The sequence below is a fragment of the Heptranchias perlo genome, chromosome 35 (genome assembly GCF_035084215.1).
Source record: "Heptranchias perlo isolate sHepPer1 chromosome 35, sHepPer1.hap1, whole genome shotgun sequence".
Taxonomy (NCBI): Eukaryota; Metazoa; Chordata; class Chondrichthyes; order Hexanchiformes; family Hexanchidae; genus Heptranchias; species Heptranchias perlo.
This window is the reverse complement of record NC_090359.1, coordinates 17,008,833-17,034,153: the sequence shown is the minus strand read 5'-3', so window position 1 is coordinate 17,034,153 and position 25,321 is coordinate 17,008,833. Positions and strand designations below refer to the sequence as shown.

Here is a 25,321-nt window from a genome sequence, read left to right as displayed (position 1 = left end):
CGCTCTCTACCTCCCTCTGCTGGTTTCTCTGTGTATCTCTGTACTCAGTCACACCGCTCTCCACCTCACTCTTCTGGTGTCTCTCTGTCCCTCTGTACTCAGTTACACCGCTCTCTACCTCCCTCTGCTGGTGTCTCTGTGTATCTCTGTACTCAGTCACACCGCTCTCCACCTCACTCTTCTGGTGTCTCTCTGTCCCTCTGTACTCAGTTACACCGCTCTCTACCTCCCTCTGCTGGTGTCTCTCTGTATCTCTGTACTCAGTTAAACCGCTCTCTACCTCCCTCTACTGGTTTCTCTCTGTATCTCTGTGCACAGTTACACCGCTCTCTTCCTCCCTCTGCTGGTGTCTCTCTGGATCTCTGTACACAGTTACACCGCTCTCTACCTCCCTCTGCTGGTTTCTCTCTGTATCTCTGTACACAGTTACACCGCTTTCTACCTCCCTCTGCTGGTTTCTCTGTGTATCTCTGTACTCAGTCACACCGCTCTCCACCTCCCTCTTCTGGTGTCTCTCTGTACCTCTGTACTCAGTTACACCGCTCTCTACCTCCCTCTGCTGGTGTCTCTCTGTATCTCTGTACACAGTTACACCGCTCTCTACCTCCCTCTGCTGGTTTCTCTCTGTATCTCTGTGCACAGTTACACCGCTCTCTACCTCCCTCTGCTGGTGTCTCTCTGTATCTCTGTACACAGTTACACCGCTCTCTACCTCCCTCTGCTGGTTTCTCTCTGTATCTCTGTGCACAGTTACACCGCTCTCTACCTCCCTCTGCTGGTGTCTCTCTGTATCTCTGTACTCAGTTACACTGCTCTCTACCTCCCTCTGCTGGTGGCTCTCTGTATCTCTGTACTCAGTTGCACCGCTCAGTCTGTCCCCGCAGCTCCTCCGGGAGTTCAATGATTTTTAAATGAAGACTTTTTCCTGTGTGACTTCTGAAGTTTTGATCAGTGAAATGTTTGTGAAAGAGACGGATTGTGAGCTTGTAGTGTGGGACAGAAGTGATGTTATTTAATGGAGAAGCCACAAGATGCTATAAATTGAGTAGTGGTTTCTGTCCTGTGGCGGTTATCACGTTTGCCTCCCACGCGAGCGATTCCCGGGCGGGAACCTATTTTGGGAATTCGCTCCATGTGAATCTCCAGAGTGAGTTTCTTCTCCTGTGAAATGGGGGCGATAATTGGCTTTTCCTGCTAAATGTAGCAACGGCTGCACCACATTCCTTCGGGGGAGAAGGGATTTTGGAGACGAGATGATGGAAGAAAGTGCCCACGAACCTGATTAAATGAGGCCAAACACAAGATAATATTAAGATGTCATCAGCTGAACATTAACATAACCTGAGCTCCGACATCTGGTCTGGTCCCATTCCCCCAGAGTGAGGAATGAGCGGGAGGGGAAATTCCACCCGGTTTATATTTTCCTCCAAGGAGATGTCACAAAGTCCAATTTACAGTGGAGTCGAAAAAGTTGAGTTTGGAGAGCGTGAGATTGAAGATCTGAAGGTCTCTGGGTTTGATTCTGTGTTCGGTAATTTTTGTTGCTCTGTTCTCGTTCTTTGAGTCGATTCTCGCATTTATTTCACTGAAATTTTAACCGGCACAGAAAGGTTGGGGAAGAAATAGACAGGCATCAAGAATGGGAAATATTGATAGTGTCTTTATTGAGTTTTTATTTCTCTTTTCTCTTCTGCCTTTTTCTCTGGAATTTCTCTCTCTCGGTGCCGGGAGACCATTTGATTTGAGGCATTTGTCCGAAACTGATGTCTTTTCCACATCTCGGGGCGGTCAGACCCGCTCTGTCTGTTACTACTTGTGACCATTGACGGGAACAGGCCGCGAGTTAAACGTTTATCAGCAAACCGACAGAGAGATAACACAACGGGAATCAAACTCATTGGGCATGATTTTATCGGGGGCAGGGGGGTCACGGGGGTCATGATGTCATGGGTGGGTCAGTCATCGGGGGCATCGGCGAGTCAGTCATCGGGGGTCGGGGGTCATCGCGGGGGTCGGAGATCATGGGGTTCGTAGCTCGTGCAGGGGTGTCGGAGATTTGGAGGGGGTCGGCCGATCGCCTGTGTGGGATCACGGCCGGTTGGCTTGTTGGTCCAGGGGGAAGCACTCCTGCTCCTCCGGGCCCACAAGCTGTGCGATAAAGGCATTTACCTGCTGTTTCTGGCCTTCTCGCCTCCTCTCATGTGGTGTGAAGGAGAAGGCCCAGGAATCCCGGCCCCCAAGAGTTTAAAATAAAAAAGCTGTAAAAATGGAAGCCCACATGCTAGCGACATAAACACTCACACACAGACATATACACACAAACATACACACACCAATAACATGAAAGTAACACAGGACTACTTGACAAACAGCATGCTGCAGACAGAGCGAAGCGATCCCACAAACAACGGATCAGATCAAAGCTCTGCAGTCCTGCCACACCCATTTGTGAATGATGGTGGATAATTAAACAACTAATGGGAAGAGGCTCTATGAACATCCCCATCCTCAATGATGGTAAAGCCCAGCGTGTGAGTGCAAAGTTTCAGAAACCGTCTTCAGCCAGAAGTGCCGAGTGGATGATCCATCTCGGCCTCCTCCCGAAATCCCCACCATCACAGAAACCAGTCGAACATCGAGGTGAAGAGTGAAGCTGAGAGCAGATTTTAAAACCGCTGGAATGTCAGTGAAATTAAATTGGGGAAAGTGGGAAACTCCGAGTCAGTTTTGCACTGTATATTCCGCATCCAATATTGGAGATAAATGTGAGAAAAAGCTTTTCAAGGCGGCGAAAGTTTAATCTCCCCGTCGGGGAATTGAACCCCGGTCTCTCGCGTAACAGGCAGGAACACTCACCACTATACTAACGAGAAACTGCTGCATTGACTGTGCACTCATCCCAGATGGTGTTAGACATGCTTCACGTATCAGTGCATTTCTTTTAACTATTTATTTGATGACAGTTTGTTTCATTTTCCACGGGCCACTCTTGAAAGAACCATTTACATTTCCATCTCTTTGTTGGACAACGACAACTGACTCTGTCTTTCTTTCGTTCTTTCTTTCTCTCTTCTCGTGGTGAGTTGCCCCACCTTCGTCCGGGGTTTAATACCCCGACTGGGAGGTAGCAGTTTTCAGACGCTAACTTTTAATTTTATGTCTTCGCAGAGCTTCTTCCGAAACAAAAACTACAGAGCAAAAAAACAGGTGATTGTCACTTTCAGAATATTATTGTACGGAGACTATTTGAGGACTGGATGCAGAGCAATTGTGATTTTTACCAACTGGTGGGTTTGGTGACAGATTCGAAATTCATTCATTTCCCCCGCGGAGGTTCAAATCTGACAGACTTCAGATCCCGTCATTCATCAACCTGTTTCATCTCTGCGTTTCAAACTTCAACAAGTTTCTTGTAGAATTAATAATTCTTAAGTGAATTAAAATTCCACAGCATTGAGTACCTCGAGTTTTATGCTCATTTTAATTGATCTGCAAGATTTCACGAAATCTACGACAGAAATAGAACAAAAATCAGCCAAATTATCCATATTCTGACTCAGTATTTCTGAGTCAATCCATGTGTATGTGTGTCTGTCTGTCTGTCTGTGTATGTGCCTCATATTTTCTATATTTTCCTGAGAAGATCTGTCTCTGTCTGTCTCACTCTCTCCCGCGTTACCCACATCATGATCCAACATGAGATGGAAAAGTGGTCGGTAATTCTTCTTTCAACAGTGGTCCGTGGAAAGTGAAACAAACCGTCATCAAATGAACAGTTCAAACAGATTCACTGAAACGTGAAGCATCTGTGGTGAATATACGGCAAATATCTATACGAATTCCTCGTTAGTATAGTGGTGAGTATCCCCGCCTGTCACGCGGGAGACCGGGGTTCAATTCCCCGACGAGGAGGTTATTGCTGCTTTCGAAGCTTCACTTTCATTTATCTGCAATATTGGATGTTGAAAATACAATGAAAAACTGACTCGGCCTTTCCCACTTCCACAAATTGATTTCACAGCGATTTTAAATATCTGCTCTCTGCCTCACGCTTCAGCTCGATGTGAGAACCACAATAATGGGCAAGAAATAAAACGCAGAATCGCGCTGTCACCAGCCCGAAACAGAGAGAGACAGGTCTCGGAACAGGCGCAGACATGAAAGATCTCACATACAGCAATGAAAAGGATGCATGTTTCAGTGAATCTATTTTAACTACTTCTTTGATGACAATTTGATTAACTTTCCACATGCCACTGTTGAAAGAAGACTTACTTTCTATCTCTTTGTTAGTCAAGGTCCAGAGAAAAATTATTTGGGGAGCAGGTTAAAAGTGACAGACAGAAAGAAAGAGAGAGACACTCAGAAACGCATATAACAAGTGAGACAGACATAGTCATATTCACACATACACAAACACACACATTCCGAGCTACATAAACACTCGCACACAGACATATACACACACCAATAACCTGAAAGTAACACAGGACTACTTGCCATACATTGGAAGCAGCATGCTGTAGACAGAGCTAAACGATGCCACAAACAACGGATCAGATCAAAGCTCTGCAGTCCTGCCACACCCATTTGTGAATGATGGTGGATAATTAAACAACTAATGGGAAGAGGCTCTATGAACATCCCCATCCTCAATGATGGTAAAGCCCAGCGTGTGAGTGCAAAGTTTTAGAAACCGTCTTCAGCCAGAAGTGCCGAGTGGATGATCCATCTCGGCCTCCTCCCGAAATCCCCACCATCACAGAAACCAGTCGAACATCGAGGTGAAGAGTGAAGCTGAGAGCAGATTTTAAAACCGCTGGAATATCAGTGAAATTAAATCGGGGAAAGTGGGAAACTCCGAGTCAGTTTTACACTGTATATTCCGCATCTAATATTAGAGATAAATGAGAGAAAAAGGCGGCAAAAGTTTAATCTCTCCGTCGGGGAATTGAACCCCGGTGTCACGCGTGACAGGCGAGGATACTCACCACTATACTAACGAGGAACTGCTGCATTGACTGTGCACTCATCCCAGATGGTGTTAGACATGCTTCACGTATCAGTGCATTTCTTTTAACTATTTATTTGATGACAGTTTGTTTCATTTTCCACGGGCCACTCTTGAAAGAACCATTTACATTTCCATCTCTTTGTTGGACAACGACAATTGACTCTGTCTTTCTTTCGTTCTTTCTTTCTCTCTTATCGTGGTGAGTTGCCCCACCTTCGTCCGGGGTTTAATACCCCGACTGGGAGGTAGCAGTTTTCAGACGCCAACTTTTAATTTTATGTCTTCGCCGAGCTTCTTCCTAAACAAAAACTACAGAGCAAAAAAACAGGTGATTGTCACTTTCAGAATATTATTGTACGGAGACTATTTGAGGACTGGATGCAGAGCAATTGTGATTTTTACTGACTGGTGGGTTCGGTGACAGATTCGAAATGCATTCATTTCCCCCGCCCGGGTTCAAATCTGACAGACTTCAGATCCCGTCATTCATCGACCTGTTTCATCTCTGCATTTCAAAATTCAACATGTTTCTTGTAGAATTAATAATTCTTAAGTGAATTAAAATTCCACAGCATTGGGTACCTCGAGTTTTATGCTCATTTTAATTGATCTGCAAGATTTCACGAAATCTACGACAGAAATGGAACAAAAATCAGCCAAATTATCCATATTCTGACTCTCAGTATTTCTGAGTCAATCCATGTGTTTGTGTGTCTGTCTGTCTGTCTGTGTATGTGCCTCATATTTTCTATATTTTCCTGAGAAGATCTGTCTCTTTCTGTCTCACTCTCTCCCGCGTTACCCACATCATGATCCAACATGAGATGGAAAAGTGGTCGTTAATTCTTCTTTCAACAGTGGTCCGTGGCAAGTTAAACAAACTGTCATCAAATGAACAGTTCAAACAGATTCACTGCAACGTGAAGCATCTTTGGTGAATATACGGCAAATGTCTGCTTGAATTCCTCGTCAGTATGTGGTGAGTATCCCCGCCTGTCACGCGGGACACCGGGGTTCAATTCCCCGACGAGGAGGTTAATGCGGCTTTCGAAGCTTCACTTTCATTTATCTGCAATATTGGATGTTGAAAATACAATGAAAAACTGACTCGGCCTTTCCCACTTCCACAAATTGATTTCACAGCGATTTTAAATATCTGCTCTCTGCCTCACGCTTCAGCTCGATGTGAGAACCACAATAATGGGCAAGAAATAAAACGCAGAATCGCGCTGTCACCAGCCCGAAACAGAGAGAGACAGGTCTCGGAACAGGCGCAGACATGAAAGATCTCACATGCAGCAATGAAAAGGATGCATGTTTCAGTGAATCTATTTTAACTACTTCTTTGATGACAATTTGATTAACTTTCCACATGCCACTGTTGAAAGAAGACTTACTTTCTATCTCTTTGTTAGTCAAGGTCCAGAGAAAAATTATTTGGGGAGCAGGTTAAAAGTGACAGATAGAAAGAAAGAGAGAGACACTCAGAAACGCATATAACAAGTGAGACAGACATAGTCATATTCACACATACACAAACACACACATTCCGAGCTACATAAACACTCGCACACAGACATATACACACACCAATAACCTGAAAGTAACACAGGACTACTTGCCAAACATTGGAAGCAGCATGCTGTAGACAGAGCTAAACGATGCCACAAACAACGGATCAGATCAAAGCTCTGCAGTCCTGCCACACCCATTTGTGAATGATGGTGGATAATTAAACAACTAATGGGAAGAGGCTCTATGAACATCCCCATCCTCAATGATGGTAAAGCCCAGCGTGTGAGTGCAAAGTTTTAGAAACCGTCTTCAGCCAGAAGTGCCGAGTGGATGATCCATCTCGGCCTCCTCCCGAAATCCCCACCATCACAGAAACCAGTCGAACATCGAGGTGAAGAGTGAAGCTGAGAGCAGATTTTAAAACCGCTGGAATATCAGTGAAATTAAATTGGGGAAAGTGGGAAACTCCGAGTCAGTTTTACACTGTATATTCCGCATCCAATATTAGAGATAAATGAGGGAAAAAGCATTAAAAGGCGGCAAAAGTTTAATCTCCCCGTCGGGGAATTGAACCCCGTTCTCCCGCGTGACAGGCGGGGATACTCACCACTATACTAACGAGGAACTGCTGCATTGATTGTGCACTCATCCCAGATGACGTTAGACATGCTTCATGTATCAATGCATTTCTTTTAACTATTTATTTGATGATAGTTTGTTTCATTTTCCACGGGCCACTCTTGAAAAAACCTTTTACATTTCATTCTCTTTGTTAGACAACGACAACTGACTCTGTCTTTCTTTCGTTCTTTCTTTCTCTCTTATCGTGGTGAGTTGCCCCACCTTCGTCCGGGGTTTAATACCCCGACTGGGATGTAGCAGTTTTCAGACGCTAACTTTTAATTTTATGTCTTCGCCGAGCTTCTTCCTAAACAAAAACTACAGAGCAAAAAAACAGGTGATTGTCACTTTCAGAATATTATTGTACGGAGACTATTTGAGGACTGGATGCAGAGCAATTGTGATTTTTACTAACTGGTGATTAAGGTGACAGATTAGAAATTCATTCATTGGTTCAAATCTGACAGACTTCAGATCCCGTCATTCATCAACCTGTTTCATCTCTGCGTTTCAAAATTCAACAAGTTTCTTGTAGAATTAATAATTCTTAAGTGAATTAAAATTCCACAGCATTGAGTACCTCGAGTTTTATGCTCATTTTAATTGATCTGCAAGATTTCACGAAATCTACGACAGAAATAGAACAAAAATCAGCCAAATTATCCATATTCTGACTCTCAGTATTTCTGAGTCAATCCATGTGCATGTGTGTCTGTTTCTGTGTGTCTGTCTGTCTGTCTGTGTATGTGCCTCATATTTTCTATATTTTCCTGAGAAGATCTGTCTCTTTCTGTCTCACTCTCTCCCGCGTTACCCACATCATGATCCAACATGTGATGCAAAAGTGGTCGGTAATTTTTCTTTCAACAGTGGTTCGTGGAAAGTGAAACAAACTGTCATCAAATGAACAGTTCAAACAGATTCACTGAAAAGTGAAGCATCTTTGGTGAATATACGGTAAATGTCTGTACCAATTCCTCGTTAGTATAGTGGTGAGTATCCCCGCCTGTCACGCGGGAGACCGGGGTTCAATTCCCCGACGAGGAGGTTATTGCTGCTTTCGAAGCTTCACTTTCATTTATCTGAAATATTGGTTGTTGAAAATACAATGAAAAACTGACTCGGCCTTTCCCACTTCTGCAATTTGATTTCACAGCGATTTTAAATATCTGCTCTCTGCCTCACGCTTCAGCTCGATGTGAGAACCACAATGATGGGCAAGAAATAAAACGCAGAATCGCGCTGTCACCAGCCCGAAACAGAGAGAGACAGGTCTCGGAACAGGCGCAGACATGAAAGATCTTACATACAGCAATGAAAAGGATGCACGTTTCAGTGAATCTATTTTAACGACTTCTTTGATGACAATTTGTTTAACTTTCCACATGCCACTGTTGAAAGAAGACTTACTTTCTATCTCTTTATTAGTCAAGGTCCAGAGAAAAATTATTTGGGGAGCAGGGAAAAAGTGACAGATAGAAAGAAAGAGAGAGACACTCAGAAACGCATATAACAAGTGAGACAGACATAGTCATATTCACACATACACAAACACACACATTCCTAGCTACATAAACACACCAATAACCTGAAAGTAACACAGGACTACTTGACAAACAGTGGAAGCAGCATGCTGTGGATAGAGCTTAGCGATCCCACAAACAACGGATCAGATCAAAGCTCTGCAGTCCTGCCACACCCATTTGTGAATGATGGTGGATAATTAAACAACTAACGGGAAGAGGCTCTATGAACATCCCCATCCTCAATGATGGTAAAGCCCAGCACGTGAGTGCAAAGTTTTAGAAACCGTCTTCAGCCAGAAGTGCCGAGTGGATGATCCATCTCGGCCTCCTCCCGAAATCCCCACCATCACAGAAGCCAGTCGAACATCGAGGTGAAGAGTGACGCTGAGAGCAGATTTTAAAACCGCTGGAAAATCAGTGAAATTAAATTGGGGAAAGTGGGAAACTCCGAGTCAGTTTTTCACTGTATATTCCGCATCCAATATTGGAGATAAAAGCTTTTGAAGGCGGCGAAAATTTAATCTCCTCGTCGGGGAATTGAACCCCGGTCTCCCGCGTGACAGGCGGGGATACTCACCACTATACTAACGAGGAGCTGCTATATTGACCGTGCACTCATCCCAGATGGCGTTAGACATGCTTCATGTATCAGTGCATTTCTTTTAACTATTTATTTGATGATAGTTTGTTTCATTTTCCACGGGCCACTCTTGAAAGAACCTTTTACATTTCCTTCTCTTTGTTAGACAACGACAACTGACTCTGTCTTTCTTTCGTTCTTTCTTTCTCTCTTATCGTGGTGAGTTGCCCCGCCTGAGCCAGGGGTTTAATTCCCCGACGGGGAGGAAGCATTTATCAGACGCCAACTTTTAATTTTATGTCTTCGCCGAGCTTCTTCCTGAACAAAAACTGCAGAGCAACAAAACAGGTGATTGTCACTTTCAGAATATTATTGTACGGAGACTATTTGAGGACTGGATGCAGAGCAATTGTGATTTTTACTAACTGGTGATTAAGGTGACAGATTAGAAATTCATTCATTGGTTCAAATCTGACAGACTTCAGATCCCGTCATTCATCAACCTGTTTCATCTCTGCGTTTCAAAATTCAACAAGTTTCTTGTAGAATTAATAATTCTTAAGTGAATTAAAATTCCACAGCATTGAGTACCTCGAGTTTTATGCTCATTTTAATTGATCTGCAAGATTTCACGAAATCTACGACAGAAATAGAACAAAAATCAGCCAAATTATCCATATTCTGACTCTCAGTATTTCTGAGTCAATCCATGTGCATGTGTGTCTGTTTCTGTGTGTCTGTCTGTCTGTCTGTGTATGTGCCTCATATTTTCTATATTTTCCTGAGAAGATCTGTCTCTTTCTGTCTCACTCTCTCCCGCGTTACCCACATCATGATCCAACATGTGATGCAAAAGTGGTCGGTAATTTTTCTTTCAACAGTGGTTCGTGGAAAGTGAAACAAACTGTCATCAAATGAACAGTTCAAACAGATTCACTGAAAAGTGAAGCATCTTTGGTGAATATACGGTAAATGTCTGTACCAATTCCTCGTTAGTATAGTGGTGAGTATCCCCGCCTGTCACGCGGGAGACCGGGGTTCAATTCCCCGACGAGGAGGTTATTGCTGCTTTCGAAGCTTCACTTTCATTTATCTGAAATATTGGATGTTGAAAATACAATGAAAAACTGACTCGGCCTTTCCCACTTCTGCAATTTGATTTCACAGCGATTTTAAATATCTGCTCTCTGCCTCACGCTTCAGCTCGATGTGAGAACCACAATGATGGGCAAGAAATAAAACGCAGAATCGCGCTGTCACCAGCCCGAAACAGAGAGAGACAGGTCTCGGAACAGGCGCAGACATGAAAGATCTTCCATACAGCAATGAAAAGGATGCACGTTTCAGTGAATCTATTTTAACGACTTCTTTGATGACAATTTGTTTAACTTTCCACATGCCACTGTTGAAAGAAGACTTACTTTCTATCTCTTTATTAGTCAAGGTCCAGAGAAAAATTATTTGGGGAGCAGGGAAAAAGTGACAGATAGAAAGAAAGAGAGAGACACTCAGAAACGCATATAACAAGTGAGACAGACATAGTCATATTCACACATACACAAACACACACATTCCTAGCTACATAAACACACCAATAACCTGAAAGTAACACAGGACTACTTGACAAACAGTGGAAGCAGCATGCTGTGGATAGAGCTTAGCGATCCCACAAACAACGGATCAGATCAAAGCTCTGCAGTCCTGCCACACCCATTTGTGAATGATGGTGGATAATTAAACAACTAACGGGAAGAGGCTCTATGAACATCCCCATCCTCAATGATGGTAAAGCCCAGCACGTGAGTGCAAAGTTTTAGAAACCGTCTTCAGCCAGAAGTGCCGAGTGGATGATCCATCTCGGCCTCCTCCCGAAATCCCCACCATCACAGAAGCCAGTCGAACATCGAGGTGAAGAGTGACGCTGAGAGCAGATTTTAAAACCGCTGGAAAATCAGTGAAATTAAATTGGGGAAAGTGGGAAACTCCGAGTCAGTTTTTCACTGTATATTCCGCATCCAATATTGGAGATAAAAGCTTTTGAAGGCGGCGAAAATTTAATCTCCTCGTCGGGGAATTGAACCCCGGTCTCCCGCGTGACAGGCGGGGATACTCACCACTATACTAACGAGGAGCTGCTACATTGACCGTGCACTCATCCCAGATGGCGTTCGACATGCTTCATGTATCAGTGCATTTCTTTTAACTATTTATTTGATGATAGTTTGTTTCATTTTCCACGGGCCACTCTTGAAAGAACCTTTTACATTTCCTTCTCTTTGTTAGACAACGACAACTGACTCTGTCTTTCTTTCGTTCTTTCTTTCTCTCTTATCGTGGTGAGTTGCCCCGCCTTCGTCCGGGGTTTCATTCCCCGACGGGGAGGAAGCATTTATCAGACGCCAACTTTTAATTTTATGTCTTCGCCGAGCTTCTTCCTGAACAAAAACTGCAGAGCAACAAAACAGGTGATTGTCACTTTCAGAATATTATTGTACGGAGACTATTTGAGGACTGGATGCAGAGCAATTGTGATTTTTACTAACTGGTGATTAAGGTGACAGATTAGAAATTCATTCATTGGTTCAAATCTGACAGACTTCAGATCCCGTCATTCATCAACCTGTTTCATCTCTGCGTTTCAAAATTCAACAAGTTTCTTGTAGAATTAATAATTCTTAAGTGAATTAAAATTCCACAGCATTGAGTACCTCGAGTTTTATGCTCATTTTAATTGATCTGCAAGATTTCACGAAATCTACGACAGAAATAGAACAAAAATCAGCCAAATTATCCATATTCTGACTCTCAGTATTTCTGAGTCAATCCATGTGCATGTGTGTCTGTTTCTGTGTGTCTGTCTGTCTGTCTGTGTATGTGCCTCATATTTTCTATATTTTCCTGAGAAGATCTGTCTCTTTCTGTCTCACTCTCTCCCGCGTTACCCACATCATGATCCAACATGTGATGCAAAAGTGGTCGGTAATTTTTCTTTCAACAGTGGTTCGTGGAAAGTGAAACAAACTGTCATCAAATGAACAGTTCAAACAGATTCACTGAAAAGTGAAGCATCTTTGGTGAATATACGGTAAATGTCGGTACCAATTCCTCGTTAGTATAGTGGTGAGTATCCCCGCCTGTCACGTGGGAGACCGGGGTTCAATTCCCCGACGAGGAGGTTATTGCTGCTTTCGAAGCTTCACTTTCATTTATCTGAAATATTGGATGTTGAAAATACAATGAAAAACTGACTCGGCCTTTCCCACTTCTGCAATTTGATTTCACAGCGATTTTAAATATCTGCTCTCTGCCTCACGCTTCAGCTCGATGTGAGAACCACAATGATGGGCAAGAAATAAAACGCAGAATCGCGCTGTCACCAGCCCGAAACAGAGAGAGACAGGTCTCGGAACAGGCGCAGACATGAAAGATCTTACATACAGCAATGAAAAGGATGCACGTTTCAGTGAATCTATTTTAACGACTTCTTTGATGACAATTTGTTTAACTTTCCACATGCCACTGTTGAAAGAAGACTTACTTTCTATCTCTTTATTAGTCAAGGTCCAGAGAAAAATTATTTGGGGAGCAGGGAAAAAGTGACAGATAGAAAGAAAGAGAGAGACACTCAGAAACGCATATAACAAGTGAGACAGACATAGTCATATTCACACATACACAAACACACACATTCCTAGCTACATAAACACACCAATAACCTGAAAGTAACACAGGACTACTTGACAAACAGTGGAAGCAGCATGCTGTGGATAGAGCTTAGCGATCCCACAAACAACGGATCAGATCAAAGTTCTGCAGTCCTGCCACACCCATTTGTGAATGATGGTGGATAATTAAACAACTAACGGGAAGAGGCTCTATGAACATCCCCATCCTCAATGATGGTAAAGCCCAGCACGTGAGTGCAAAGTTTTAGAAACCGTCTTCAGCCAGAAGTGCCGAGTGGATGATCCATCTCGGCCTCCTCCCGAAATCCCCACCATCACAGAAGCCAGTCGAACATCGAGGTGAAGAGTGACGCTGAGAGCAGATTTTAAAACCGCTGGAAAATCAGTGAAATTAAATTGGGGAAAGTGGGAAACTCCGAGTCAGTTTTTCACTGTATATTCCGCATCCAATATTGGAGATAAAAGCTTTTGAAGGCGGCGAAAATTTAATCTCCTCGTCGGGGAATTGAACCCCGGTCTCCCGCGTGACAGGCGGGGATACTCACCACTATACTAACGAGGAGCTGCTATATTGACCGTGCACTCATCCCAGATGGCGTTAGACATGCTTCATGTATCAGTGCATTTCTTTTAACTATTTATTTGATGATAGTTTGTTTCATTTTCCACGGGCCACTCTTGAAAGAACCTTTTACATTTCCTTCTCTTTGTTAGACAACGACAACTGACTCTGTCTTTCTTTCGTTCTTTCTTTCTCTCTTATCGTGGTGAGTTGCCCCGCCTTCGTCCGGGGTTTCATTCCCCGACGGGGAGGAAGCATTTATCAGACGCCAACTTTTAATTTTATGTCTTCGCCGAGCTTCTTCCTGAACAAAAACTGCAGAGCAACAAAACAGGTGATTGTCACTTTCAGAATATTATTGTACGGAGACTATTTGAGGACTGGATGCAGAGCAATTGTGATTTTTACTAACTGGTGATTAAGGTGACAGATTAGAAATTCATTCATTGGTTCAAATCTGACAGACTTCAGATCCCGTCATTCATCAACCTGTTTCATCTCTGCGTTTCAAAATTCAACAAGTTTCTTGTAGAATTAATAATTCTTAAGTGAATTAAAATTCCACAGCATTGAGTACCTCGAGTTTTATGCTCATTTTAATTGATCTGCAAGATTTCACGAAATCTACGACAGAAATAGAACAAAAATCAGCCAAATTATCCATATTCTGACTCTCAGTATTTCTGAGTCAATCCATGTGCATGTGTGTCTGTTTCTGTGTGTCTGTCTGTCTGTCTGTGTATGTGCCTCATATTTTCTATATTTTCCTGAGAAGATCTGTCTCTTTCTGTCTCACTCTCTCCCGCGTTACCCACATCATGATCCAACATGTGATGCAAAAGTGGTCGGTAATTTTTCTTTCAACAGTGGTTCGTGGAAAGTGAAACAAACTGTCATCAAATGAACAGTTCAAACAGATTCACTGAAAAGTGAAGCATCTTTGGTGAATATACGGTAAATGTCTGTACCAATTCCTCGTTAGTATAGTGGTGAGTATCCCCGCCTGTCACGCGGAGGTTATTGCTGCTTTCGAAGCTTCACTTTCATTTATCTGAAATATTGGATGTTGAAAATACAATGAAAAACTGACTCGGCCTTTCCCACTTCTGCAATTTGATTTCACAGCGATTTTAAATATCTGCTCTCTGCCTCACGCTTCAGCTCGATGTGAGAACCACAATGATGGGCAAGAAATAAAACGCAGAATCGCGCTGTCACCAGCCCGAAACAGAGAGAGACAGGTCTCGGAACAGGCGCAGACATGAAAGATCTTCCATACAGCAATGAAAAGGATGCACGTTTCAGTGAATCTATTTTAACGACTTCTTTGATGACAATTTGTTTAACTTTCCACATGCCACTGTTGAAAGAAGACTTACTTTCTATCTCTTTATTAGTCAAGGTCCAGAGAAAAATTATTTGGGGAGCAGGGAAAAAGTGACAGATAGAAAGAAAGAGAGAGACACTCAGAAACGCATATAACAAGTGAGACAGACATAGTCATATTCACACATACACAAACACACACATTCCTAGCTACATAAACACACCAATAACCTGAAAGTAACACAGGACTACTTGACAAACAGTGGAAGCAGCATGCTGTGGATAGAGCTTAGCGATCCCACAAACAACGGATCAGATCAAAGCTCTGCAGTCCTGCCACACCCATTTGTGAATGATGGTGGATAATTAAACAACTAACGGGAAGAGGCTCTATGAACATCCCCATCCTCAATGATGGTAAAGCCCAGCACGTGAGTGCAAAGTTTTAGAAACCGTCTTCAGCCAGAAGTGCCGAGTGGATGATCCATCTCGGCCTCCTCCCGAAATCCCCACCATCACAGAAGCCAGTCGAACATCGAGGTGAAGAGTGACGCTGAGAGCAGATTTTAAAACCGCTGGAAAATCAGTGAAATTAAATTGGGGAAAGTGGGAAACTCCGAGTCAGTTTTTCACTGTATATTCCGCATCCAATATTGGAGATAAAAGCTTTTGAAGGCGGCGAAAATTTAATCTCCTCGTCGGGGAATTGAACCCCGGTCTCCCGCGTGACATACGGGGATACTCACCACTATACTAACGAGGAGCTGCTACATTGACCGTGCACTCATCCCAGATGGCGTTAGACATGCTTCATGTATCAGTGCATTTCTTTTAACTATTTATTTGATGATAGTTTGTTTCATTTTCCACGGGCCACTCTTGAAAGAACCTTTTACATTTCCTTCTCTTTGTTAGACAACGACAACTGACTCTGTCTTTCTTTCGTTCTTTCTTTCTCTCTTATCGTGGTGAGTTGCCCCGCCTTCGTCCGGGGTTTCATTCCCCGACGGGGAGGAAGCATTTATCAGACGCCAACTTTTAATTTTATGTCTTCGCCGAGCTTCTTCCTGAACAAAAACTGCAGAGCAACAAAACAGGTGATTGTCACTTTCAGAATATTATTGTACGGAGACTATTTGAGGACTGGATGCAGAGCAATTGTGATTTTTACTAACTGGTGATTAAGGTGACAGATTAGAAATTCATTCATTGGTTCAAATCTGACAGACTTCAGATCCCGTCATTCATCAACCTGTTTCATCTCTGCGTTTCAAAATTCAACAAGTTTCTTGTAGAATTAATAATTCTTAAGTGAATTAAAATTCCACAGCATTGAGTACCTCGAGTTTTATGCTCATTTTAATTGATCTGCAAGATTTCACGAAATCTACGACAGAAATAGAACAAAAATCAGCCAAATTATCCATATTCTGACTCTCAGTATTTCTGAGTCAATCCATGTGCATGTGTGTCTGTTTCTGTGTGTCTGTCTGTCTGTCTGTGTATGTGCCTCATATTTTCTATATTTTCCTGAGAAGATCTGTCTCTTTCTGTCTCACTCTCTCCCGCGTTACCCACATCATGATCCAACATGTGATGCAAAAGTGGTCGGTAATTTTTCTTTCAACAGTGGTTCGTGGAAAGTGAAACAAACTGTCATCAAATGAACAGTTCAAACAGATTCACTGAAAAGTGAAGCATCTTTGGTGAATATACGGTAAATGTCTGTACCAATTCCTCGTTAGTATAGTGGTGAGTATCCCCGCCTGTCACGCGGGAGACCGGGGTTCAATTCCCCGACGAGGAGGTTATTGCTGCTTTCGAAGCTTCACTTTCATTTATCTGAAATATTGGATGTTGAAAATACAATGAAAAACTGACTCGGCCTTTCCCACTTCTGCAATTTGATTTCACAGCGATTTTAAATATCTGCTCTCTGCCTCACGCTTCAGCTCGATGTGAGAACCACAATGATGGGCAAGAAATAAAACGCAGAATCGCGCTGTCACCAGCCCGAAACAGAGAGAGACAGGTCTCGGAACAGGCGCAGACATGAAAGATCTTACATACAGCAATGAAAAGGATGCACGTTTCAGTGAATCTATTTTAACGACTTCTTTGATGACAATTTGTTTAACTTTCCACATGCCACTGTTGAAAGAAGACTTACTTTCTATCTCTTTATTAGTCAAGGTCCAGAGAAAAATTATTTGGGGAGCAGGGAAAAAGTGACAGATAGAAAGAAAGAGAGAGACACTCAGAAACGCATATAACAAGTGAGACAGACATAGTCATATTCACACATACACAAACACACACATTCCTAGCTACATAAACACACCAATAACCTGAAAGTAACACAGGACTACTTGACAAACAGTGGAAGCAGCATGCTGTGGATAGAGCTTAGCGATCCCACAAACAACGGATCAGATCAAAGCTCTGCAGTCCTGCCACACCCATTTGTGAATGATGGTGGATAATTAAACAACTAACGGGAAGAGGCTCTATGAACATCCCCATCCTCAATGATGGTAAAGCCCAGCACGTGAGTGCAAAGTTTTAGAAACCGTCTTCAGCCAGAAGTGCCGAGTGGATGATCCATCTCGGCCTCCTCCCGAAATCCCCACCATCACAGAAGCCAGTCGAACATCGAGGTGAAGAGTGACGCTGAGAGCAGATTTTAAAACCGCTGGAAAATCAGTGAAATTAAATTGGGGAAAGTGGGAAACTCCGAGTCAGTTTTTCACTGTATATTCCGCATCCAATATTGGAGATAAAAGCTTTTGAAGGCGGCGAAAATTTAATCTCCTCGTCGGGGAATTGAACCCCGGTCTCCCGCGTGACATACGGGGATACTCACCACTATACTAACGAGGAGCTGCTACATTGACCGTGCACTCATCCCAGATGGCGTTAGACATGCTTCATGTATCAGTGCATTTCTTTTAACTATTTATTTGATGATAGTTTGTTTCATTTTCCACGGGCCACTCTTGAAAGAACCTTTTACATTTCCTTCTCTTTGTTAGACAACGACAACTGACTCTGTCTTTCTTTCGTTCTTTCTTTCTCTCTTATCGTGGTGAGTTGCCCCGCCTTCGTCCGGGGTTTCATTCCCCGACGGGGAGGAAGCATTTATCAGACGCCAACTTTTAATTTTATGTCTTCGCCGAGCTTCTTCCTGAACAAAAACTGCAGAGCAACAAAACAGGTGATTGTCACTTTCAGAATATTATTGTACGGAGACTATTTGAGGACTGGATGCAGAGCAATTGTGATTTTTACTAACTGGTGATTAAGGTGACAGATTAGAAATTCATTCATTGGTTCAAATCTGACAGACTTCAGATCCCGTCATTCATCAACCTGTTTCATCTCTGCGTTTCAAAATTCAACAAGTTTCTTGTAGAATTAATAATTCTTAAGTGAATTAAAATTCCACAGCATTGAGTACCTCGAGTTTTATGCTCATTTTAATTGATCTGCAAGATTTCACGAAATCTACGACAGAAATAGAACAAAAATCAGCCAAATTATCCATATTCTGACTCTCAGTATTTCTGAGTCAATCCATGTGCATGTGTGTCTGTTTCTGTGTGTCTGTCTGTCTGTCTGTGTATGTGCCTCATATTTTCTATATTTTCCTGAGAAGATCTGTCTCTTTCTGTCTCACTCTCTCCCGCGTTACCCACATCATGATCCAACATGTGATGCAAAAGTGGTCGGTAATTTTTCTTTCAACAGTGGTTCGTGGAAAGTGAAACAAACTGTCATCAAATGAACAGTTCAAACAGATTCACTGAAAAGTGAAGCATCTTTGGTGAATATACGGTAAATGTCTGTACCAATTCCTCGTTAGTATAGTGGTGAGTATCCCCGCCTGTCACGCGGGAGACCGGGGTTCAATTCCCCGACGAGGAGGTTATTGCTGCTTTCGAAGCTTCACTTTCATTTATCTGAAATATTGGATGTTGAAAATACAATGAAAAACTGACTCGGCCTTTCCCACTTCTGCAATTTGATTTCACAGCGATTTTAAATATCTGCTCTCTGCCTCACGCTTCAGCTCGATGTGAGAACCACAATGATGGGCAAGAAATAAAACGCAGAATCGCGCTGTCACCAGCCCGAAACAGAGAGAGACAGGTCTCGGAACAGGCGCAGACATGAAAGATCTTACATACAGCAATGAAAAGGATGCACGTTTCAGTGAATCTATTTTAACGACTTCTTTGATGACAATTTGTTTAACTTTCCACATGCCACTGTTGAAAGAAGACTTACTTTCTATCTCTTTATTAGTCAAGGTCCAGAGAAAAATTATTTGGGGAGCAGGGAAAAAGTGACAGATAGAAAGAAAGAGAGAGACACTCAGAAACGCATATAACAAGTGAGACAGACATAGTCATATTCACACATACACAAACACACACATTCCTAGCTACATAAACACACCAATAACCTGAAAGTAACACAGGACTACTTGACAAACAGTGGAAGCAGCATGCTGTGGATAGAGCTTAGCGATCCCACAAACAACGGATCAGATCAAAGCTCTGCAGTCCTGCCACACCCATTTGTGAATGATGGTGGATAATTAAACAACTAACGGGAAGAGGCTCTATGAACATCCCCATCCTCAATGATGGTAAAGCCCAGCACGTGAGTGCAAAGTTTTAGAAACCGTCTTCAGCCAGAAGTGCCGAGTGGATGATCCATCTCGGCCTCCTCCCGAAATCCCCACCATCACAGAAGCCAGTCGAACATCGAGGTGAAGAGTGACGCTGAGAGCAGATTTTAAAACCGCTGGAAAATCAGTGAAATTAAATTGGGGAAAGTGGGAAACTCCGAGTCAGTTTTTCACTGTATATTCCGCATCCAATATTGGAGATAAAAGCTTTTGAAGGCGGCGAAAATTTAATCTCCTCGTCGGGGAATTGAACCCCGGTCTCCCGCGTGACAGGCGGGGATACTCACCACTATACTAACGAGGAGCTGCTACATTGACCGTGCACTCATCCCAGATGGCGTTAGACATGCTTCATGTATCAGTGCATTTCTTTTAACTATTTATTTGATGATAGTTTGTTTCATTTTCCACGGGCCACTCTTGAAAGAACCTTTTACATTTCCTTCTCTTTGTTAGACAACGACAACTGACTCTGTCTTTCTTTCGTTCTTTCTTTCTCTCTTATCGTGGTGAGTTGCCCCGCCTTCGTCCGGGGTTTCATTCCCCGACGGGGAGGAAGCATTTATCAGACGCCAACTTTTAATTTTATGTCTTCGCCGAGCTTCTTCCTGAACAAAAACTGCAGAGCAACAAAACAGGTGATTGTCACTTTCAGAATATTATTGTACGGAGACTATTTGAGGACTGGATGCAGAGCAATTGTGATTTTTACTAACTGGTGATTAAGGTGACAGATTAGAAATTCATTCATTGGTTCAAATCTGACAGACTTCAGATCCCGTCATTCATCAACCTGTTTCATCTCTGCGTTTCAAAATTCAACAAGTTTCTTGTAGAATTAATAATTCTTAAGTGAATTAAAATTCCACAGCATTGAGTACCTCGAGTTTTATGCTCATTTTAATTGATCTGCAAGATTTCACGAAATCTACGACAGAAATAGAACAAAAATCAGCCAAATTATCCATATTCTGACTCTCAGTATTTCTGAGTCAATCCATGTGCATGTGTGTCTGTTTCTGTGTGTCTGTCTGTCTGTCTGTGTATGTGCCTCATATTTTCTATATTTTCCTGAGAAGATCTGTCTCTTTCTGTCTCACTCTCTCCCGCGTTACCCACATCATGATCCAACATGTGATGCAAAAGTGGTCGGTAATTTTTCTTTCAACAGTGGTTCGTGGAAAGTGAAACAAACTGTCATCAAATGAACAGTTCAAACAGATTCACTGAAAAGTGAAGCATCTTTGGTGAATATACGGTAAATGTCTGTACCAATTCCTCGTTAGTATAGTGGTGAGTATCCCCGCGGGCGACCGGGGTTCAATTCCCCGACGAGGAGGTTATTGCTGCTTTCGAAGCTTCACTTTCCTTTATCTGAAATATTGGATGTTGAAAATACAATGAAAAACTGACTCGGCCTTTCCCACTTCTGCAATTTGATTTCACAGCGATTTTAAATATCTGCTCTCTGCCTCACGCTTCAGCTCGATGTGAGAACCACAATGATGGGCAAGAAATAAAACGCAGAATCGCGCTGTCACCAGCCCGAAACAGAGAGAGACAGGTCTCGGAACAGGCGCAGACATGAAAGATCTTACATACAGCAATGAAAAGGATGCACGTTTCAGTGAATCTATTTTAACGACTTCTTTGATGACAATTTGTTTAACTTTCCACATGCCACTGTTGAAAGAAGACTTACTTTCTATCTCTTTATTAGTCAAGGTCCAGAGAAAAATTATTTGGGGAGCAGGGAAAAAGTGACAGATAGAAAGAAAGAGAGAGACACTCAGAAACGCATATAACAAGTGAGACAGACATAGTCATATTCACACATACACAAACACACACATTCCTAGCTACATAAACACACCAATAACCTGAAAGTAACACAGGACTACTTGACAAACAGTGGAAGCAGCATGCTGTGGATAGAGCTTAGCGATCCCACAAACAACGGATCAGATCAAAGCTCTGCAGTCCTGCCACACCCATTTGTGAATGATGGTGGATAATTAAACAACTAACGGGAAGAGGCTCTATGAACATCCCCATCCTCAATGATGGTAAAGCCCAGCACGTGAGTGCAAAGTTTTAGAAACCGTCTTCAGCCAGAAGTGCCGAGTGGATGATCCATCTCGGCCTCCTCCCGAAATCCCCACCATCACAGAAGCCAGTCGAACATCGAGGTGAAGAGTGACGCTGAGAGCAGATTTTAAAACCGCTGGAAAATCAGTGAAATTAAATTGGGGAAAGTGGGAAACTCCGAGTCAGTTTTTCACTGTATATTCCGCATCCAATATTGGAGATAAAAGCTTTTGAAGGCGGCGAAAATTTAATCTCCTCGTCGGGGAATTGAACCCCGGTCTCCCGCGTGACATACGGGGATACTCACCACTATACTAACGAGGAGCTGCTACATTGACCGTGCACTCATCCCAGATGGCGTTAGACATGCTTCATGTATCAGTGCATTTCTTTTAACTATTTATTTGATGATAGTTTGTTTCATTTTCCACGGGCCACTCTTGAAAGAACCTTTTACATTTCCTTCTCTTTGTTAGACAACGACAACTGACTCTGTCTTTCTTTCGTTCTTTCTTTCTCTCTTATCGTGGTGAGTTGCCCCGCCTTCGTCCGGGGTTTCATTCCCCGACGGGGAGGAAGCATTTATCAGACGCCAACTTTTAATTTTATGTCTTCGCCGAGCTTCTTCCTGAACAAAAACTGCAGAGCAACAAAACAGGTGATTGTCACTTTCAGAATATTATTGTACGGAGACTATTTGAGGACTGGATGCAGAGCAATTGTGATTTTTACTAACTGGTGATTAAGGTGACAGATTAGAAATTCATTCATTGGTTCAAATCTGACAGACTTCAGATCCCGTCATTCATCAACCTGTTTCATCTCTGCGTTTCAAAATTCAACAAGTTTCTTGTAGAATTAATAATTCTTAAGTGAATTAAAATTCCACAGCATTGAGTACCTCGAGTTTTATGCTCATTTTAATTGATCTGCAAGATTTCACGAAATCTACGACAGAAATAGAACAAAAATCAGCCAAATTATCCATATTCTGACTCTCAGTATTTCTGAGTCAATCCATGTGCATGTGTGTCTGTTTCTGTGTGTCTGTCTGTCTGTCTGTGTATGTGCCTCATATTTTCTATATTTTCCTGAGAAGATCTGTCTCTTTCTGTCTCACTCTCTCCCGCGTTACCCACATCATGATCCAACATGTGATGCAAAAGTGGTCGGTAATTTTTCTTTCAACAGTGGTTCGTGGAAAGTGAAACAAACTGTCATCAAATGAACAGTTCAAACAGATTCACTGAAAAGTGAAGCATCTTTGGTGAATATACGGTAAATGTCTGTACCAATTCCTCGTTAGTATAGTGGTGAGTATCCCCGCCTGTCACGCGGGAGACCGGGGTTCAATTCCCCGACGAGGAGGTTATTGCTGCTTTCGAAGCTTCACTTTCATTTATCTGAAATATTGGATGTTGAAAATACAATGAAAAACTGACTCGGCCTTTCCCACTTCTGCAATTTGATTTCACAGCGATTTTAAATATCTGCTCTCTGCCTCACGCTTCAGCTCGATGTGAGAACCACAATGATGGGCAAGAAATAAAACGCAGAATCGCGCTGTCACCAGCCCGAAACAGAGAGAGACAGGTCTCGGAACAGGCGCAGACATGAAAGATCTTACATACAGCAATGAAAAGGATGCACGTTTCAGTGAATCTATTTTAACGACTTCTTTGATGACAATTTGTTTAACTTTCCACATGCCACTGTTGAAAGAAGACTTACTTTCTATCTCTTTATTAGTCAAGGTCCAGAGAAAAATTATTTGGGGAGCAGGGAAAAAGTGACAGATAGAAAGAAAGAGAGAGACACTCAGAAACGCATATAACAAGTGAGACAGACATAGTCATATTCACACATACACAAACACACACATTCCTAGCTACATAAACACACCAATAACCTGAAAGTAACACAGGACTACTTGACAAACAGTGGAAGCAGCATGCTGTGGATAGAGCTTAGCGATCCCACAAACAACGGATCAGATCAAAGCTCTGCAGTCCTGCCACACCCATTTGTGAATGATGGTGGATAATTAAACAACTAACGGGAAGAGGCTCTATGAACATCCCCATCCTCAATGATGGTAAAGCCCAGCACGTGAGTGCAAAGTTTTAGAAACCGTCTTCAGCCAGAAGTGCCGAGTGGATGATCCATCTCGGCCTCCTCCCGAAATCCCCACCATCACAGAAGCCAGTCGAACATCGAGGTGAAGAGTGACGCTGAGAGCAGATTTTAAAACCGCTGGAAAATCAGTGAAATTAAATTGGGGAAAGTGGGAAACTCCGAGTCAGTTTTTCACTGTATATTCCGCATCCAATATTGGAGATAAAAGCTTTTGAAGGCGGCGAAAATTTAATCTCCTCGTCGGGGAATTGAACCCCGGTCTCCCGCGTGACAGGCGGGGATACTCACCACTATACTAACGAGGAGCTGCTACATTGACCGTGCACTCATCCCAGATGGCGTTAGACATGCTTCATGTATCAGTGCATTTCTTTTAACTATTTATTTGATGATAGTTTGTTTCATTTTCCACGGGCCACTCTTGAAAGAACCTTTTACATTTCCTTCTCTTTGTTAGACAACGACAACTGACTCTGTCTTTCTTTCGTTCTTTCTTTCTCTCTTATCGTGGTGAGTTGCCCCGCCTTCGTCCGGGGTTTCATTCCCCGACGGGGAGGAAGCATTTATCAGACGCCAACTTTTAATTTTATGTCTTCGCCGAGCTTCTTCCTGAACAAAAACTGCAGAGCAACAAAACAGGTGATTGTCACTTTCAGAATATTATTGTACGGAGACTATTTGAGGACTGGATGCAGAGCAATTGTGATTTTTACTAACTGGTGATTAAGGTGACAGATTAGAAATTCATTCATTGGTTCAAATCTGACAGACTTCAGATCCCGTCATTCATCAACCTGTTTCATCTCTGCGTTTCAAAATTCAACAAGTTTCTTGTAGAATTAATAATTCTTAAGTGAATTAAAATTCCACAGCATTGAGTACCTCGAGTTTTATGCTCATTTTAATTGATCTGCAAGATTTCACGAAATCTACGACAGAAATAGAACAAAAATCAGCCAAATTATCCATATTCTGACTCTCAGTATTTCTGAGTCAATCCATGTGCATGTGTGTCTGTTTCTGTGTGTCTGTCTGTCTGTCTGTGTATGTGCCTCATATTTTCTATATTTTCCTGAGAAGATCTGTCTCTTTCTGTCTCACTCTCTCCCGCGTTACCCACATCATGATCCAACATGTGATGCAAAAGTGGTCGGTAATTTTTCTTTCAACAGTGGTTCGTGGAAAGTGAAACAAACTGTCATCAAATGAACAGTTCAAACAGATTCACTGAAAAGTGAAGCATCTTTGGTGAATATACGGTAAATGTCTGTACCAATTCCTCGTTAGTATAGTGGTGAGTATCCCCGCCTGTCACGCGGGAGACCGGGGTTCAATTCCCCGACGAGGAGGTTATTGCTGCTTTCGAAGCTTCACTTTCATTTATCTGAAATATTGGATGTTGAAAATACAATGAAAAACTGACTCGGCCTTTCCCACTTCTGCAATTTGATTTCACAGCGATTTTAAATATCTGCTCTCTGCCTCACGCTTCAGCTCGATGTGAGAACCACAATGATGGGCAAGAAATAAAACGCAGAATCGCGCTGTCACCAGCCCGAAACAGAGAGAGACAG

General features: G+C 42.6%; 13 non-coding genes across 13 annotated transcripts; 8 read left to right on the top strand and 5 right to left on the bottom strand.

The window, feature by feature from the left end:
• Positions 1-3,840: 3,840 nt before the first annotated feature.
• On the top strand, positions 3,841-3,912 carry trnad-guc (transfer RNA aspartic acid (anticodon GUC)). The gene has a single exon. It is a non-coding gene; the product is annotated as a tRNA-Asp (tRNA).
• A 4,213-nt stretch (positions 3,913-8,125) lies between these two features.
• trnad-guc (transfer RNA aspartic acid (anticodon GUC)) lies at positions 8,126-8,197 on the top strand. The gene has a single exon. It is a non-coding gene; the product is annotated as a tRNA-Asp (tRNA).
• Positions 8,198-9,198: 1,001 nt separating this feature from the next.
• On the bottom strand, positions 9,199-9,270 carry trnad-guc (transfer RNA aspartic acid (anticodon GUC)). Its single transcript has one exon. It is a non-coding gene; the product is annotated as a tRNA-Asp (tRNA).
• A 972-nt stretch (positions 9,271-10,242) lies between these two features.
• On the top strand, positions 10,243-10,314 carry trnad-guc (transfer RNA aspartic acid (anticodon GUC)). Its single transcript has one exon. It is a non-coding gene; the product is annotated as a tRNA-Asp (tRNA).
• A 1,001-nt stretch (positions 10,315-11,315) lies between these two features.
• trnad-guc (transfer RNA aspartic acid (anticodon GUC)) lies at positions 11,316-11,387 on the bottom strand. The gene has a single exon. It is a non-coding gene; the product is annotated as a tRNA-Asp (tRNA).
• Positions 11,388-12,359: 972 nt separating this feature from the next.
• Positions 12,360-12,431, top strand: trnad-guc (transfer RNA aspartic acid (anticodon GUC)). The gene has a single exon. It is a non-coding gene; the product is annotated as a tRNA-Asp (tRNA).
• Positions 12,432-13,432: 1,001 nt separating this feature from the next.
• trnad-guc (transfer RNA aspartic acid (anticodon GUC)) lies at positions 13,433-13,504 on the bottom strand. The gene has a single exon. It is a non-coding gene; the product is annotated as a tRNA-Asp (tRNA).
• A 3,061-nt stretch (positions 13,505-16,565) lies between these two features.
• trnad-guc (transfer RNA aspartic acid (anticodon GUC)) lies at positions 16,566-16,637 on the top strand. Its single transcript has one exon. It is a non-coding gene; the product is annotated as a tRNA-Asp (tRNA).
• A 2,045-nt stretch (positions 16,638-18,682) lies between these two features.
• trnad-guc (transfer RNA aspartic acid (anticodon GUC)) lies at positions 18,683-18,754 on the top strand. Its single transcript has one exon. It is a non-coding gene; the product is annotated as a tRNA-Asp (tRNA).
• A 1,001-nt stretch (positions 18,755-19,755) lies between these two features.
• On the bottom strand, positions 19,756-19,827 carry trnad-guc (transfer RNA aspartic acid (anticodon GUC)). Its single transcript has one exon. It is a non-coding gene; the product is annotated as a tRNA-Asp (tRNA).
• A 3,080-nt stretch (positions 19,828-22,907) lies between these two features.
• Positions 22,908-22,979, top strand: trnad-guc (transfer RNA aspartic acid (anticodon GUC)). Its single transcript has one exon. It is a non-coding gene; the product is annotated as a tRNA-Asp (tRNA).
• Positions 22,980-23,980: 1,001 nt separating this feature from the next.
• On the bottom strand, positions 23,981-24,052 carry trnad-guc (transfer RNA aspartic acid (anticodon GUC)). The gene has a single exon. It is a non-coding gene; the product is annotated as a tRNA-Asp (tRNA).
• Positions 24,053-25,024: 972 nt separating this feature from the next.
• trnad-guc (transfer RNA aspartic acid (anticodon GUC)) lies at positions 25,025-25,096 on the top strand. Its single transcript has one exon. It is a non-coding gene; the product is annotated as a tRNA-Asp (tRNA).
• Positions 25,097-25,321: the final 225 nt, after the last annotated feature.